Here is a 16,886-nt window from a genome sequence, read left to right as displayed (position 1 = left end):
TAGGTTGGTTTCTTGGCATTTTTTCAGAACAAGTTTCAGGTGATCAAGACAGGAGCTGAATGAATCTCCATATACTGAGAAGTCATCCATGAAGACTTCCAGAAATTTTTCCACCATGTCAGAGAAAATAGAGAGCATGCATCTCTGGAAGGTTGCAGGCGCATTGCATAGCCCAAAGGGCATCCTTCTATAAGCAAACACTCCAGATGGACATGTGAATGCTGTTTTCTCTTGATCCTGGGGATCCACTGCAATCTGGTTATAGCCTGAATAGCCATCCAAAAAGCAGTAATAATCATGACCTGCTAGTCTCTCTAGCATCTTGTCTTTGAATGGTAAAGGAAAATGATCCTTTCTGGTGGCTGTATTGAGCCTTCTGTAGTCAATACACATGCGCCATCCTGTAACTGTTCTTGTAGGAACCAGTTCATTTTTTTCATTATGAATCACTGTCATGCCTCCCTTTTTGGGGACGACTTGAACAGGGCTCACCCAGGGGCTGTCAGAAATAGGATAAATAATCCCAGCCTCTAGTAACTTGGTGACCTCTTTCTGCACCACTTCCTTCATGGCTGGATTTAGTCGCCTCTGTGGTTGAACCACTGGTTTGGCATTATCCTCCAATAGGATTTTGTGCATGCATCTAGCTGGGCTTATGCCCTTAAGGTCACCTATGGACCACCCAAGAGTTGTCTTGTGTGTCCTTAGCACTTGAATAAGTGCTTCCTCTTCCTGTGAATTTAAAGCAGAGCTTATGATCACTGGAAAAGTGTCACCTTCTCCCAGAAATGCATATTTCAAGGATGGTGGTAGTGGCTTGAGCTCGGGTTTAGGAGGTTTTTCCTCTTTCAGAAGAAAGTTCAGAGGCTCTTTCATGTCCTCTGAATCCTCCAAATCAGGCTGAACATCTTTAAAGATGTTTTCCAACTCTGATTCGAGACTCTCAGCCATGTTGATCTCTTCTACCAAAGAGTCAATGAGATCAACTTTCATGCAGTCTGTTGATGTGTCTGGATGCTGCATGGCTTTGACAGCGTTCAACTTAAACTCATCATCATTGACTCTCAGGGTTATTTCCCCCTGTTGGACATCAATGAGGGATCGTCCAGTTGCTAGGAAGGGTCTTCCTAGAATGAGAGTAGCACTCTTGTGCTCCTCTATTTCCAGCACAACAAAGTTAGTGGGAAAGGCGAATGGCCCAACTCTGACAATCATGTCCTCAATCACGCCTGATGGGTATTTAGTGGAACCATCAGCAAGTTGGAGACATATCCGGGTTGGTTTAACTTCTTCAGTTAAGCCAAGTTTCCTGATAGTGGATGCAGGTATTAGGTTGATGCTTGCCCCAAGATCGCATAAAGCTGTCTTGGTGCAATCACCTTCTAATATGCATGGTATCAAAAAACTCCCAGGGTCTTTAAGCTTTTCAGGAAAGCTTTTCAGAATGACTGCACTGCATTCTTCAGTGAGGAGAACTCTTTCTGTTTCTCTCCACTCCTTTTTATGACTCAAGATCTCTTTCATGAACTTGGCATAAGAAGGTATTTTCTCAAGTGCCTCTGCAAATGGAATCTTTATTTCAAGAGTCCTTAGATAATCTGCAAAGCGAGCAAATTGCTTATCCTGCTCCTCTTGGTGGAGTTTTTGAGGATAAGGTATCTTGGCTTTATATTCCTCAACCTTAGTGGTTAAAGAAGCCTTTTTAGAGGGGTTGTTATCAGCACTTGTATGTGTCTGATCCCTCACTGGCAACTGAGTGCCAGAGTCAGAAGCTGGAGTGACGTTAGACGCCAGTTCACTGTCTGTTCCTGGCGCCTGAACGCCAGAAATGTACCCATTTTGGGCGTTCAACGCTGGATTCTGCCCCATTTGGGCGTTCAACGCCAGATTCTTGCCCATTTCTGGCGTTGAACGCCAATCCTGCCTTGTTTCTGGCGCTGAACGCCAGTTTTGGGCATGGTCTGGGCGTTCAGCGCCAGCCTTCCACCCATTTTCTGGTGTTTTAGTGCCAGAATTATTTTTCCCTGGGCTCTTACTGTCCTTAGGTGAATCTTTGGTGGGTTGCTCATTTCTTGAATTTTTGATGCTTTGAGGTGGGGTATTTAATATTTTCCCACTTCTTAATTGAACTGCTTGGCATTCTTCTGCTATTTGCCTTGATAGCTGCTGCTTTGTTTGCTTAAACTGTTCGTCCATATGTATATTAGCTATCCTTGTCTCCTGTAGCCTGTCCTTGAATTCAGCTAGCTGCTTTGTTAGAAAATCCAATTGCTGATTGAATTCAGCAGCTTGTTTTGCAGTACTGAATTCAGCAGTTACTGTTTTAACCTCTTCATTCATGGAAGGGTTGCTGCTTAGATACAGATGCTGATTCCTGGCAACTGTATCAATGAGCTCTTGAGCCTCTTCAATTGTCTTTCTCATATGGATAGATCCACCAGCTGAGTAATCTAAAGACATCTGAGCTCCTTCTGCAAGCCCATAGTAGAAGATGTCTAACTGAACCCACTCTGAAAACATTTCAAAGGGGCATTTTCGTAGCATCTCTCTGTATCTCTCCCAGGCATCATAAAGAGATTCATTATCTCCTTGTTTAAAGCCTTGGATGTCCAGCCTTAGCTGTGTCATCCTTTTTGGAGGGAAATATTGATTCAGGAATTTTTCTGTCAGCTGTTTCCACGTCCTTATGCTGGCCTTAGGTTGGTTATTTAACCACCTCTTAGCTTGATCTTTTACAGCAAATGGAAATAGTAATAGTCTGTAGACATCCTGATCTATTTCTTTATCATGTACTGTGTCAGCAATCTGTAGAAACTGTGCCAGAAACTCTGTAGGTTCTTCCTGTGGAAGACTGGAATACTGGCAACTTTGCTGCACCATGATAATGAGCTGAGGATTCAACTCAAAGCTACTAACTCCAATGGAGGGTATGCATATGCTACTCCCATATGAAGCAGTAGAGGGGTTAGAATATGACCCCAGAGTCCTCCTGGACTGTTCATTTCCACTTATGTCCATGATGGATATATGGATATAACTTGGACTGATTTATCTTTTTATTTATTTTATTTTATAAGAAGTAAATACTTAAATAAAATAAAATAACTAAAAAGAATTTGAATTTCGAAATTAAAAAAATATTTTTTTTTAGAAAAAGATAAAAATAATTAGTTAATAAAAAAGAAATTTTTGAAAAAGAGGGGAGATATTTTCGAAAATTAGAGAGAGAGAGAGTTAGTTGGGTAGTTTTGAAAAAGTTAAGAAACAAACAAAAAGTTAGTTAGTTAGTTGAAACAAATTTTTGAAAAGATAAGAAGTTAGGAAGTTAGAAAAGATATTTTGAAAAGATATTTTTGAATTTAGTGAGGAGAGAGAAAAACAATAAGATAGTACAAGATTTAAAATTTTTAGATCTAATGCTCCTTGTTTTTGAAAATTTTGGAGGGAAAACACCAAGGAACACCAAACTTAAAAATTTTAAGATCAAGACACAAGGAAAACTCAAGAACACTTTGAAGACTCACAAGAACACAAGAACATGAAGAAAGAACACCAAACTTAAAATTTTTAGAAAACCAAACCAAAATTTTTGAAAACCAAAGGGAAATCAACAAGAAAACACCAAACTTAAAGTTTGGCACAAAATTTAATAGAGAAAATATTATTTATGAAAAAGAAGGTTTTGAAAAGAGTATAAAAGATTCTAACCCAATTACCAAGAACACAGATTAACGCTCTAGCCAAATGAGTTATGGAACTTTCGAAAATTTTAAGAAAGATTATTTTTGAAAACACCAAACTTAAAGTTTGGCACAGGATTTAACAGAAAAATTATTTTTGAAAAAGGTTTTAAAAAATTATGATAGCCAATTACCATGAACATGAACACCACGTTCTAACTAACTGAGTTATCAATTTAAAGTGTTTTAACAAGGAATAAATAATAAAAGACTCTAAACCAAAAAGAAAGATTTTTTTCCAAATCTAAGCAACGAAATAATCCGTCAGTTGTTCAAACATGAACAATCCCCGGCAACGGCGCCTAAAACTTGGTGCACGAATTGTGAATCACACTTTTCACAACGCGTACCACTAACCAGCAAGTGCACTGGGTCGTCCAAGTAATACCTCACGTGAGTAAGGGTCGAATCCCACGGAGATTGTTGGTTTGAAGCAATCTATGGTTATCTTGTAAATCTTAGTCAGGAAGTCAATTATGTTTATCAGTTGAATTGTGAATAACCAAGAGAGCATAAATTAAAGGTTACTTGTTGTGCAGTAATGGAGAATATGTTGGAGTTTTGGAGATGCTTTGTCTTCTGAATCTCTGCTTTCCTCTGTCTTCTTGTTCACGCACGCACGTCCTTCTATGGCAAGCTTTGTGTTGGTGGATCACCGTTGTCAATGGCTACCTTCCATCCTTCCAGTGAAAACTACGCTCACGCGCTCTGTCACAGCACGGCTAATCACCGATTGGTTCTCGATCCGGTTGGAATAGGATTTACTATCCTTTTGCATCTGTCACTAACGCCCAACCTTCAGGAGTTTGAAGCTCGTCACAGTCATTCAATCCTTGAATCCTACTCGGAATACCACAGACAAGGTTTAGACTTTCCGGATTCTCATGAATGCCGCCATCAATTCTAGCTTATACCACGGAGATTCTGATTAAGGAATCTAAGAGATACTCATTCAATCGTATATAGAACGGAGGTGGTTGTCAGGCACACGTTCATGATTTGAGGAGGGTGATGAGTGTCACAGATCATCACCTCCATCACAGTTAAGCGCGAGGGAACATCTTAGATAGGAACAAGCGTGTTTGAATGGAAAACAGAAATACTTGCATTAATTCATCGAGACACAGCAGAGCTCCTCACCCCCAACAATGGGGTTTAGAGACTCATGCCGTCAGAGAATACAAAGTTTAGATCTGAAATGTCATGAGATCCAAAATAAGTCTCTAAAAGTTGTTTAAATACTAAACTAGTAGCCTAGGGTTACAAAATTTGGATAAACTATGATGGATGATGCAGAGATCCACTTCTGGGGCCCACTTGGTGTGTGCTGGGGCCCACTTGGTGTGTGTTGGGGCTGAGACTTAAGCAATTCACGTGCAGAGGCCATTTTTAGAGTTGAACGCCAGTTTTTATGCCAGTTTGGGCGTTCAACTCCAGCTTTTGATCCTTTTCTGGCGCTGGACGCCAGAATTGGGCAGAGAACTGGCGTTGAACGCCAGTTTACGTCATCTATCCTTGTGCAAAGTATGGACTATTATATATTGCTAGAAATCCCTGGATGTCTACTTTCCAATGCAATTGGAAGCATGCCATTTCGAGTTCTGTAGCTCCAGAAAATCCACTTTGAGTGCAGGGAGGTCAGAATTCAACAGCATCAGCAGTCCTTTTTCAGCCTGAATCAGATTTTTGCTCAGCTCCTTCAATTTCAGCCAGAAAAATACCTGAAATTACAGAAAAACACACAACTCATAGTAAAGTCCAGAAATATGAATTTTTCCTAAAAACTACTAGAAATAGACTAAAAACTAACTAAAACATACTCTAAACTATATGAAATTATCCCCAAAAAGCGTATAAAATATCCGCTCATCATTATCCTTATCAATGATGATGAAAATTGAATCTTAATTCTACTTAGTTAACCTTTGCTAGGGCAAGGGAAAGTCAAGTGACTAATTAGTTAGATCCTCAAATCCTAGTTAATCCCTAAGGAAAGATTGGGATTATTGAAGTTCAATTCAATTAGCAAAGAGAACGATTATCAATCATGTTGAGTTTGATAACTCCTGAGTTACTGATTTCTTAATCAAGACCAAAAGGGGAAAAATAAATCTACTGGAATAAAAAAGTCTTCAGATTGGGGATAAAAGTAACATAATTAAAAGAAAGCAATTGTAAACTGAAATACCTCAAATAACATTAATTTAAAGAGTAGTCTGTAACATAGAATAATTCATAAATTAAATTGAGAAAATAATAAAAAGGAATGTTGAACCTGATAGAAAGAGATAATCCTGAAAGCGATTAAAATCCTAAATCTAAATCCTAAAAGAGAGAGGAGAGAGCCTCTCCCTCAAAACTACATCTAAATCATGAATAGTAACTAAATTGGAGACTCTCCTCTTGAATGGATGCATTCCCCCACTTCATAACCTCTGATCTGTGCCTTCTGGACTTGGATTTGGGCCAAAAAGGGCTTCAGAAATCGCTGGGAGCGTTTTCTGTAATTTCTGGTGCGTGGCCTCTATCACGCGGCCGCGTGGGTCACGCGGTCGCGTCATTGGGAGTTTTTCCTTGTCACACGGTCACAACAGTCATGTGTCCGCGTCATATGCGTGTCGCTCAAGGCGCGCGATCGCGTCAAGCACGCGGTCGCGTCGCTGTTAATTCGCGCTGGCATGCGGCCGCGTCGTCCATGCGATCGCGTCATTGCCAGTTTCTTCAAAAACTCCGTTTTATGCTTTCCTTCCAATTTTGTATGTTTCCTTTCCATCATTTAAGTCATTCCTACCTTAGAAGATCTGAAACTACTCAACACACGAATCACGGCATCAAATGGAAATAAAGGGTAATCAAAATAATTATTTTTAAGCATAGAAAACATGTTTTTCACATACATCACATAATAAGGAAGGGAAAGTAAAACCATGCAATTAATATGAATAAGTGGGTGAAGGATTGAATAAATCACTCAAATTAGGCACAGAATATATCATAAAATATGGGTTTATCACTTGCCTCTAAAAAGTCGACTTGAACATGTTCAACAATGACCAACAGTTATTTTATTGTACAAGATGTCTTTGGTACGGGTTGAGAGATGGATCAGGAGCCTGCGGGTCAAGGCGAATGCCGAACTATTTGTCCAGAGCAATGGGGGGAGGTACCTGCAAAGACACTCCGATGCTCAAGTCAGAATGGATCTAAGAGGTGTAAGGTGTTAGGAGTGAATGAATACCTGGAGGGACCTGGGTCCTCTATTTATAGGTGATGGTAGCTATCTTATCTTATCTTGTTTAGCTAAGATAAGGGAGACGTTTGAATTTGAAAGTTGGTTAAGAGCTCTAGAGGACTAGCTTCGGGCTTTCTGGAAGGGCGATGCGGGTCGGACTCGGGTAACCGGGTTAGGGTTTAATCCCGGATCATGGATCCGTGGGCCAGATCCGTAACAGTTGCCCCCGCAGCGGGAGAGCGAGCAAGGTCGGTCTGTCACTGGGAGATGTGGTTTTGACCGTGGGCTAGGTCTTTAGTTTTTCTCGGATAGTCGTTTGATTCCTTTTGAGGGGAAGTCGGTGCGTCGGCCCTGATCTTGATGGTCGTGCCGAAGATTCGTCTGGTCGTTTTGGTCCGACGCGACTCTTCCGTGTCCAATGCGCCTGTTGCGTTTTTCGATGCGTGCTTTATTGGTTTCTTTTCCCTAGGGGGCATTTATTGCGAGGGGACGTTTTTTGGGTGTCTTTCCTTTATTGCCCCTATGCGCCCTTTTATCATTTTAAGGCTATTTGCGTCTTTTTCTGCCCCTTTTGAAACCGTTTTGGCTTTCCTCCTTACTTCCTTCGTTCATTTCCTTTTTCTTTCGTTCTCTCTTCTGAAAAATTCTTCTTCTCTTTGTGGCGTTTCTGGTGTCTCTTCGAGGTTGCTTCTCAGCTTTCTCCAGGCTTGTTTTCTGCATTATCAGGTTGGTATGCCTCTGTTCTTTCTTGCTTTCATTTTTGTTATGTTTGTTCTGTGTTTGCCATGCGTTATTCTGCCATTTTCTTTTTGTGTTGCGTTTTGTGTTTTTTGGGTGGTGGTATTCGTGTTTTGAAGGGGCTGAGCACCGCCGTGTTGGTTTAATAGTGGGCAGTAGGTTTTTGCCTTCCTTGCTTCTGTGTAGGGTTAGTAGGCTGATGGTGGTGTGGTGCACGAAAATTACTTCACACTATGTAATTCCGTACAACTAACCAGCAAGTGCACTGGGTCGTCCAAGTAATACCTTACGTGAGTAAGGGTCGAATCCCACGGAGATTGTTGGCTTGAAGCAATCTATGGTTATCTTGTAACTCTTAGTCACTAAAACAATTCACTTATCAAATTGAATTACGAAAAATAAGAGAGTATGAAATAAATACTTATTATGCAGTAATGGAGAATATGTTGGGGTTTTGGAGATGCTTTGTCTTCTGAATTTCAGCTTTTCTCTTGTATTCCTCTTCCCTCATGCATGCAAAAGTGCAAAGTTCCTTCCATGGCAAGCTCTATGTAAGGTGTCACCGTTGTCAATGGCTACTTCCCATCTCCTCAGTGAAAATGGTCCAAATGCTCTGTCACAGCACGGCTAATCATCTAGAGGTTCTCGATCATACTGGAATAAGATTTACTATCCTTTTGCGTCTGTCACTATGCCCAGCACTCGCGAGTTTGAAGCCCGTCACATCCAATCCCAAAATCCTACTCGGAATACCACAGACAAGGTTTAGACTTTCCGGATTCTCCTGAATGACCCCATCAATCCTAGCTTATACCACGAAGATTCTGATTATGGAATCTAAGAGATACTCATTCAATCTAATATAGAACGGAGGTGGTTGTCATGCACACGTTCATGGGTTGAGGAAGGTGATGAGTGTCACGGATCATCACCTTCTCCATAATTAAGCGCGAATGAATATCTTAGATAGGAACACGCATGTTTGAATGGAAAATAGAAGTACTTGCATTAATTCATAGAGACGCTGCAGAGCTCCTCACCCCCAACAATGGGGTTTAGAGACTCATGCTGCCAAAAGGTACAAATTTCAGATCTAAAATATCATGAGATACAAAATAAAATCTCTAAAAATTGTTTAAATACTAAACTAGTAACCTAGGTTTACAGAAAATGAGTAAACTATGATAGATAGTGCAGAAATCCACTTCTGGGGCCCACTTGGTGTGTGCTGGGGCTGAGACTAAAGCTTCTCACGTTCCTGGGCTGTTTTGGGCGTTCAACGCCAGGTTGTAACCTATTTCTGGCGTTGAACTCCAACTTGTAACCTGTTTCTGGCGCTGGATGCCAGATTGCAACATGGAACTGGCGTTGAACACCAGTTTACGTCGTTTATCCTTGAGCAAAGTATGGACTATTATATATTTCTGGAAAGCCCTGGATGTCTACTTTCCAACGCAATTGGAAGCGTGCCAATTGAACTCCTGTAGCTCCAGAAAATCCATTCCAAGTGCAGAGAGGTCAGAATCCAACAGCATCAGCAATTCTTTTTCAGCCCGAATCAGATTTTTGCTCAGCTCCCTCAATTTCAGCCAGAAAATACCTGAAATTACAGAAAAGCAGACAAACTCATAGTAAAGTCCAGAAATATGAATTTTTCCTAGAAACTAATGAAAATATACTAAAAACTTAACTAAAATATCCTAAAAACTATATGAAATTAACCCCAAAAAGCGTATAAAATATCCGTTCATCACAACACCAAACTTAAACTGTTGCTTGTCCCCAAGCAACTAGACAAATAAAATAGAATACAAATAAGTCATGAAGCAATAATATCTCAGAGTTTTTGAGTGAAGCTCAGATTCTAATTAGATGAGCGGGACTAGTAGCTTTTTGCTTCTGAACAGTTTTGGCATCTCACTTTATCCATTGAAGCTCAGAATGATTGGCATCTATAGGAACTTAGAATTCAGATAGTGTTATTGATTCTCCTAGTTCAGTATGTTGATTCTTGAACACAGCTACTTTATGAGTCTTGGCCGTGGCCCTAAGCACTTTGTTTTCCAGTATTACCACCGGATACATAAATGCCACAGACACATAATTGGGTGAACCTTTCCAGATTGTGACTCAACTTTGCTAAAGTCCCCAATTAGAGGTGTCCAGGGTTCTTAAGCACACTCTTCTTTTTGCTTTGGACCTTGACTTTAACCGCTCAGTCTCAAGTTTTCACTTGACACCTTCACGCCACAAGCACATGGTTAGGGACAGCTTGGTTTAGCCGCTTAGACCAGGATTTGGCTTCCTCAGGCCCTCCTATCCACTGATGCTCAAAGTCTTAGATCCTTTTTATTACCCTTGCCTTTTGATTTTAAGGGCTATTGGCTTTTTCTGCTTGCTTTTTTTTTTGCAAGCTTTGTATTCACTGCTTTTTCTTGCTTCAAGAATCATTTTTATGATTTTTCAGATTACCAATAACATGTCTCATGTTCATCATTCTTTCAAGAGCCAACATATTTAACATTCAAGAACATCAAATTCCAAAGACATATGCATTATTCAAGCATTCATTCAGAAGGCAGAAAGCATTGCCACCACATGTAAACAATTAGAATTTGTTTTATTAAAAACTCGAAAATTATTGCCTCCTTATTCTAAAAAAATCTTCTATTTTATTCATGTTTAATGATGATGAGAAAAATAAATTATAGCTTAATTGGAGATAAAATCACTACTAATTACTACTATAACTTTTAAAGTAAAACTCAAATAAGAACAATGATCACAGAGTTAAGGCTAAGATTAGAACTCAACAACCTTGAGTTTGGGATGTGGATGTTCCTCTAGTCTGTGGGGTGCTTGGTCCTTCCACAGATAACTTCTGATGCTTTAGTTCCTTTAAGTCACGCCCTTACTCTTCTTGTTCCCTGAGCAGTTTGCAGAGCATACTGTTTTGATTTTGCTGTTCTTCCTTTATTTGGTTCATAGATTCTTGCAACTTGGTGACAGATGCTTCAAGCTATTCCCAATATTCAAATTGAGGGACTTCCGGGAGGAATTCTTGCGCCCTCCTCTTGATGGGGTCATCCTGCATTTGTTGTTTTTCCATTGTGGTTTTAGTGATTGGTTGCTCCACTGAGATGTACTCCGTTATTCCCATCCTTACTCCAGCATCTTTGCAGAGCATAGAGATTAGGCTTGGATAAGCCAACCTGGCATCTTTGGAGTTCTTGTTTGCAAGTATGTAAAATTCAGATGGAATCAATTGATGAACTTCCACTTCTTTTCCCAACATAATGCAATGGATCATCACTGCTCTTTTGACGGTGACTTCAGAACGGTTGCTAGTGGGCAATATAGAATGCCCAATGAAGTCCAGCCATCCTCTGGCGACTGGTTTGAGATCTTCTCTTTTGAGTTGATTTGGGACACCCTTGCTGCTGGTGGTCCACCTGGCTCCAAGGATGCATATATCCTCTAGAATCTTATCCAGGCCCTTGTTTGTTCTCATCATTCTCCTATTGAAGGAGTCTGGGTCATCTTTCAGCTGAGGTAGCTTAAAGATCTCCCTGATTTTGTCAGGGTGGATGTGAACAATCTTTCCTCTGACCATAGTCCGATAGTCATAGAGGGCAGTTCCAGATATTCTCTGTCTGTCTGTTTGCCACAGATTAGCATAGAATTCCTGAACCATATTCCTTCCCACTTTCGTTTCAGGATTAGCTAGGACTTCCCAGTTCCTGTTTCGAATCTGCTCTTGGATCTCCGGATATTCATCTTCTTTCAGATCGAACTTGACTTCCGGGATCACTGATCTTAGACCCATTATTTTGTAGTAATGGTCTGAATGTTCTTTGGTTAAGAACCTCTCTTGATTCCAAAGTGGTTTTGGAATACTCTCTTTCTTGCCTCTTGGAGTGGGTTGGTTTCCTTTAGGAGCCATGATCTTAGTGGGTATGGTTTAGTGATCACGGATAAACACACCAAACTTAGAGGTTTGCTTGTCCTCAAGCAAAAGAAAAGAAAGGAGATGGGTAGAAGGAGAGCTTGTGTCGAATGGTGGATGAGAGGAGGGAGGCCGAATGTGGTTTTAAAAGGGAGGGGGATGGGATTTTCGAAAATATTAAAAAGATAAGATAAAAGATATGATTTAAAAAAAAGTATGATATGAAAAGATGTGAATTAAGATTGAAAAGATAAGAAAGATATTTGAAAAAGATAAATTTGGATTTTGAAAAAGATAATGTGGAGATTTGAAAAAGATATTGATGAGTTGAAAAGATTTTAGAAGGAAAAGAGATAGATTTGTTTTGGAAAATTTGAAAAAAAGTTGGATTGGATTGAAAAAGAATTTGTGTTTATGGATTAAGATACATTTAATATTTTTAAAGTAGGGTTTTTAGAAATTAGGGTTCTTAGAAATTAGGGTTTGTAACATGTTTATGCAAGAAATCATGAATTGAAACATGAAAATCAAAATTAAAATGAAAAATATGAAAAAAAAAACGAATTTACCTCCTCCCCACCATCCTGGCGTTAAAGGCCAAATGCTGCATGTTTTGGGCGTTTAACGCCCAATTGCTGCTTCTCCTGGGCATTCAACGCCCAGCTGTTGCATCTTTCTGGCGTTGAACGCCAGGAACTCCTTTGTCACTGGGCGTTTTTCTGAATGCCCAGGACGCTGTAAATCTGGCGTTAAACGCCCAGAAGGAGCTTCTTTCTGGCGTTTAACGCCCAGATAGCTATCCTTACTGGCGTTCAACACCCAGTGGATGCTTCTTTTGGGCGTTGAACGCCCAATTGTGCCTCTTACTGGCGTTTTCTTGCCAGTGAGCTTTTTCTCTCTATTTTGCGTGCTGAATCCTTCTGTAACTCTGTGAACTTATGCAATGGACTCTTTACCTTATTAACAATGAACTTTATATAAACAAATAAAATTAAGAATAGGGCAAAATGCCAGAGAAAGTGATGCCAATGGCTGGGTTGCCTCCCAGCAAGCGCTTCTTTATTGTCTTTAGCTGGACCTTGCTGAGCTTTTTAATCTAGCCTCAGCCTTGAGCACTCTTGCTCAACATTACCTTCAAGATAGTGCTTGATTCTCTGTCCATTAACAATGAACTTCCTATCAGAGTCAATGTCTTGAAGCTCCACATAACCATATGGTGATACACTTGTAATCATATATGGTCCCCTCCACTAGGATTTCAGTTTCCCGGGAAATAGCCTGAGCCTAGAGTTAAACAACAGAACCTTTTGTCTTGGTTCAAATATTCTAGATGACAGCTTTCTGTCATGCCACCTTTTAGATTTCTCTTTATAAAGCTTGGCATTTTCGAAAGCAGTGAATCTGAATTCCTCTAGCTCATTCAGCTGGTGCAATCTTTTTTCTCCAGCTAGTTTGGCATCAAAGTTTAGGAATCTGGTTGCCCAGTAGGCCTTATGTTCCAGTTCCACGGGCAGGTGACAAGCCTTACCATACACAAGTTGGTACGGAGAGGTCCCTATAGGAGTCTTGAATGCTGTTCTGTAAGCCCACAGAGCATCATCCAAGCTTCGTGCCCAATCCTTTCTACGGGTACTTACAGTCCGTTCCAGGATTCTTTTCAGTTCTCTGTTAGAAACTTCAGCTTGCCCATTTGTCTGTGGATGATATGGAGTCGCCACCTTGTGGCGAATCCCATACCGGACCAAGGCAGAGTAAAGCTGTTTGTTACAGAAGTGAGTGCCCCCATCACTGATTAGTACCCTAGGGACACCAAACCTATTGAATATGTGTTTCTGGAGGAACTTCAGCACTGTTTTAGTATCATTGGTGGGTGTGGCAATGGCCTCTACCCATTTTGATACATAGTCAACTGCCACCAGAATATAAGTGTTTGAGTATGATGGTGGGAAAGGCCCCATGAAATCAATTCCCCATACATCAAACAACTCAATCTCTAAGATTCCTTGTTGAGACATGGCATAACTATGAGGCAAATTACCAGCTCTCTGGCAACTGTCAAAGTTACGTACAAACTCTCGGGAATCTCTGTAGAGTGTAGGCCAGTAGAAACCACATTGGAGGACCTTGGTGGCTGTTCGCTCACCTCCGAAATGACCTCCATATTGTGACCCATGGAAATGCCAAAAGATGCTCTGTGCTTCTTCTCTAGGCACACACCTACGGATTATTCCGTCTGCACATCTCTTAAAGAGATAGGGTTCATCCCACAAGTAGTACTTTGCATCAGAAATTAATTTTTTCTTTTGTTGCCTGCTGTACGCCTTGGGTATGAACCTTGCAGCTTTATAGTTTGCAATGTCTGCAAACCATGGTGTTTCCTGAATGGCGAACAAATGCTCATCCAGAAAGGTTTCAGAGATCTCAATAGAAGGAGAGGGCGCCCCCTCTACGGGCTCTATTCAGGATAGATGATCAGCCACTTGGTTTTCTGTCCCTTTTCTGTCTCTTATTTCTATATCAAACTCTTGCAGAAGCAATACCCATCTTATAAGCCTGGGTTTTGAATCCTGCTTTGTAAGTAGATATTTAAGAGCAGCATGGTCAGTGTACACAATCACTTTTGATCCTACTAAGTATGATCTAAACTTGTCAATGGCATAGACCACTGCAAGCAATTCCTTTTCTGTGGTTGTGTAATTTTTCTGGGCATCATTTAAAACACAGCTAGCATAATAAATGACATGCAGAAGTTTGTCATGCCTCTGCCCCAGTACTGCACCAATGGCGTGATCACTGGTATCACACATTAATTCGAATGGTAAAGTCCAGTCTGGTGCAGAGATAACTGGTGCTGTGACCAGCTTAGCTTTCAGAGTTTCAAACGCCTGCAGGCACTCTGTGTCAAAAAAAAATGGTGTGTCAGCAGCTAGCAGGTTGCTTAGAGGTTTTGCAATTTTTGAAAAATCCTTTATAAACCTCCTATAGAATCCTGCATGCCCCAGAAAGCTTCTGATTGCCTTAACATTGGCAGGTGGTGGTAATTTTTCAATTACCTCTATTTTAGCTTGATCCACCTCTATTCCCTTGTTTGAAATTTTATGCCCAAGGACAATCCCTTCAGTCACCATAAAGTGACATTTTTCCCAGTTTAAAACCAGGTTGGTCTCTTGCCATCTTTTCAAAACCAGTGTCAGGTGATCAAGACAGGAGCTGAATGAGTCTCCATATATTGAGAAGTCATCCATGAAGACTTCCAAAAATTTTTCCACCATATCAGAGAAAATAGAGAGCATGCATCTCTTAAAGGTTGCAGGTGCATTACACAACCCAAATGGCATCCTTCTGTAAGCAAATACTCCAGATGGACATGTGAATGCTATTTTCTCTTGATCCTGGGGATCTACTGCAATTTGGTTGTAGCCTGAATAGACGTCCAAAAAGCAGTAATAATCATGACCTGCTAGTCTCTCTAGCATCTGGTCTATGAATGGTAAAGGAAAGTGATCCTTCCTGGTGGCTGTATTGAGCCTTCTGTAGTCAATACACATGCGCCACCCTGTAACTGTTCTTGTAGGAACCAGTTTATTTTTTTCATTATGAACCACTGTCATGCCTCCCTTTTTGGGGACAACTTGAACAGGGCTCACCCAGGGGCTATCAGAAATAGGATAAATAATCCCAGCCTCTAGTAATTTGGTAACCTCTTTCTGCACCACTTCCTTCATTACAGGATTTAGCCGCCTCTGTGGTTGAACCACTGGCTTAGCATTGTCCTCCAATAAGATCTTGTGCATGCATCTAGCTGGGCTTATGCCCTTAAGGTCACTTATGGACCACCCAAGAGCTGTCTTGTGTGTCCTTAGCACTTGAATTAGTGCTTCCTCTTCCTGTGGATTTAAAGCAGAGCTTATGATCACTGGAAAAGTATCACCTTCTCCCAGAAATGCATATTTCAGGGATGGTGGTAATGGTTTGAGCTCGGGTTTAGGAGGTTTTTCCTCTCCCTGAGGAAATTTCAGAGGCTCTTTCAATTTCTCTGAATCCTCTAGATCATGTGGAACATCTTTAAAAATGTTTTCCAGCTCTGATTGGAGACTCTCAGCCATTTTGATCTCCTCCACCAGAGAGTCAATAAGATCAGCTTTCATGCAGTCTTTTGGTGTGTCTGGATGCTGCATGGCATTGACAGCATTCAACTTAAACTCATCCTCATTGACTCTCAGGGTTATTTTCCCCTGTTGGACGTCAATGAGAGTTCGTCCAGTTGCTAGGAAAGGTCTTCCTTGAATGAGAGTAGCACTCTTGTGCTCCTCCATTTCCAGCACTACAAAGTCAGTGGGAAAGGCGAATGGCCCAACCCTAACAATCATGTCCTCAATCACGCCTGATGGGTATTTAATGGAGCCATCAGCAAGTTGGAGACATATCCGGGTCGGTTTAACTTCTTCTGTTAAACCAAGCTTTCTGATGGTGGATGCAAGTATTAGGTTGATGCTTGCCCCAAGATCGCATAGAGCTGTCCTAGTGCAATTACCCTCTAATGTGCATGGTATCAGAAAGCTTCCGGGATCTTTAAGCTTTTCTGGGAAATTTTTCAGAATGACTGCACTGCATTCTTCAGTGAGGAGAACTCTTTCAGTTTCTCTCCAATCCTTCTTATGACTCAAGATCTCTTTGATGAACTTGGCATAAGAAGGTATTTGCTCAAGTGCTTCTACAAACGGAATCTTTATTTTAAGAGTCCTGAGATAATCTACAAAGCGAGCAAATTGCTTATCCTGCTCCTCTTGGTGGAGTTTTTGAGGATAAGGTATCTTGGCTTTATATTCCTCAACTTTGGTTGCTGCAGGTTTATTTCCTACAGAAGTGGTTGAAGAAGCCCTTTTAGAGGGGTTGTCATCAGCACTTGTGTGTGTCTGATCCCTCACTGGCAATTGAGTGCCAGGGTTGGAAGCTGGAGTGACGTTAGACGCCAACTCCTCATCTGTTCTTGCCGTCTGAACGCCAGAACTGTGCTTCCTTTGGGCGTTCAACGCCAGTTCCTTGCTTGTTTCTGGCGTTGAACGCTAGTCCTGAGCATGGTTTGGGCGTTCAGTGCCAGCCTTCCACCCAATTTCTGGCGTTTTAGCACCAGAATTATTTTTCCCCGGGCTCTTACTATCCTCAGATGGAATTTGGGTAGTTTTCTCATTTCTTGGCTTCCTGCTGCCTTGAGGTGGGGTATTTAATA

At 41.0% G+C, this 16,886-nt stretch overlaps 1 pseudogene; it reads left to right on the top strand.

Annotated features, from left to right (window-relative positions):
• Positions 1-16,886, top strand: part of LOC148546493 (auxin-induced protein AUX28-like) — a 47,602-nt pseudogene that overhangs the window by 7,800 nt on the left and 22,916 nt on the right.

The sequence above is a fragment of the Arachis ipaensis genome, chromosome B9 (genome assembly GCF_059453495.1).
Source record: "Arachis ipaensis isolate K30076 ecotype BB chromosome B9, ASM5945349v1, whole genome shotgun sequence".
In the NCBI taxonomy this organism is placed as follows: domain Eukaryota; kingdom Viridiplantae; phylum Streptophyta; class Magnoliopsida; order Fabales; family Fabaceae; genus Arachis; species Arachis ipaensis.
Note: the sequence above shows the minus strand (reverse complement) of the source record. Positions and strands in the feature narration are given on the sequence as shown.